The sequence below is a fragment of the Octodon degus genome, unplaced genomic scaffold (genome assembly GCF_000260255.1).
Source record: "Octodon degus isolate 3935 unplaced genomic scaffold, OctDeg1.0 scaffold00122, whole genome shotgun sequence".
Taxonomy (NCBI): domain Eukaryota; kingdom Metazoa; phylum Chordata; class Mammalia; order Rodentia; family Octodontidae; genus Octodon; species Octodon degus.
In genome coordinates, this window is record NW_004524698.1 from 6156377 (window position 1) to 6158384 (window position 2008).

A 2008-nucleotide genomic window follows, 5' to 3' on the forward strand; every position below is an offset into this window, starting at 1 on the left:
TGACAGCTTTGTGGAAGCAGCCACTTAAAGGCCTGAGCTAGGGCCAGGCCCCCATGCATGTCACTTTGAAGGTATGTGAAAATTGTCTAAAAAGATTGTTGTGACCCTTTTCTCATTAGCAGAAATTTTAAGATTGAAAATTATGTGGACACTTGGAATTCTCAATAGAAATTCTGATAATCCAGTAGTTCTTGGACAGTATGTAAAGACTATGGAAAAAGAAGAACTTCTTCGGCTGCACAGAGATTTTCTCTTTTGCTTCCTGGAGCTTATTTTAATAAGATGAGCGATATATCCTCTCTGTCTTTGTTCTCTTGTTTGGAGAAGAGTTCTGTTCCTTCCTTCAGGGATTTTAGTAGCAACATATTTTTTGCTTTCTTTTTCTAACTGTGTTTCTGGCAAGGGGAACATGTTAGCTCTCCAAGTCATAGAGCAGCTTGGACCTCTCATAAGCTCCATACAACTTGGGATGGAAGTACAGCTGTGTGCCATATTGGCAGAACATTTTATCCTCACAGAGAGCATTCTGGCTTTCTTGATTCTATATTTTATTTCTTTGCCAATCAGTGGACAGTGTGCAGTAGAGAAAATGCAATTTATTGAGAGTTTTCAGATCTACAGCAATAACCATTCCTGGCTGGTTATAAAGTTCCCCAGGTGCATCCTGCTATATAGCCTTGATTTTCTAGTTCACTGTAAATTTATAACACTGTAGGAACTCTGCCACTGTACCTTTTTCCAAAATTTACATAAAAATGGAAGCTTGTAATAATGTTCTTAATTCTTTTAATAATGTTTATCAATATTCCAAAAAGAAATTGGTTGAAGTATAATATGCATTACAGAAAAGTATAAATACATGCATAGTTTGAAGAATTTCTATCAATTTATACATCCACAAAACTTTTTCTTGGATCATTAAGCACCACAGAAGTTTCTCTTGGCAGGGGAGATAGCTGAGTGGTCTAAACTCCTGTCTTGGCAAGTGCAAGGACTTCGGTTTGATCCCCCATACCACATGCTGCCCTGACCACCGAAACTGAGCGTGGTGACGCACGCCTGTAATTCCTGCACTGGGGAGGCTGAAAACAAGAGGATCACCACAAGTCCGAGCTGCATAGCAAGACCCTGTACCAAATATGTGAAAAAATCTGCCCTTCTACCTCTAATAGTCACTGTTCTAATCTCCAAAATCACAGATTAATTTTGTCTGATTTTGTAGTATATAAATGGAAGTATATGCTATGTACTCTTTTGTATCCAGCTTCTCTAAATATTTGTGATGTTCAATCATATGACTGTGTATAATTGTAGACTATTCAATCTCATTGTTGTAAAGTATCTATCATGTATCTACTACAGTGCATTTATCCATGCTCTGATGAACATTTGAGTAATTATAGCTTGTGGCTATTACAAATAATGCTGTTATAAACATTCTCACTATAGTACATGCATTTGCTCAACATATATATCATTTCTTTCTTTTTTTACCTACTTTGAGTTTTTTTTTATCTTAAAGAATATAAAATAGTGATAGAAAAGAAAACATTAGAAATGATGGAAGATTTTACTAAACAAAGTAACAGGAATTCAACAATGGTTTCTGTATTACATGATATTATCTTTTTTCAATAATTTTATTGAGAAATAGCAATGAGACAGTTTCAAATCCAATTAGTAGGACAGTTTCAATAATAAAAACATGGAACGCTTCATGAATTTGCGTGTCATCCTTGCGCAGGGGCCATGCTAATCTTCTCCGTATCATTCCAATTTTAGTATATGTGCTGCCGAAGCGAGCACTATATCTGCATTTCTGTTAGGTATACAACTAAACAAGGGATTCATACTCATAGCATATGCAATATATTAGATAACACCATGTAGTCTTCCAAAGTGGTCATGCTAAATCAAATTCACACTAGCAGTGCGTGAGAGCTCTGCATGATGTTCACACTCACCAACACTTGAATGTTTCCATCTTTTCATTTATTATGTGTTGAAA

General features: G+C 35.9%; 1 non-coding gene across 1 annotated transcript; it reads right to left on the reverse strand.

Annotated features, from left to right (window-relative positions):
* Positions 1 to 1699: 1699 nt before the first annotated feature.
* On the reverse strand, positions 1700 to 1806 carry LOC111812377. The gene has a single exon (XR_002817887.1). It is a non-coding gene; the product is annotated as a U6 spliceosomal RNA (small nuclear RNA).
* Positions 1807 to 2008: the final 202 nt, after the last annotated feature.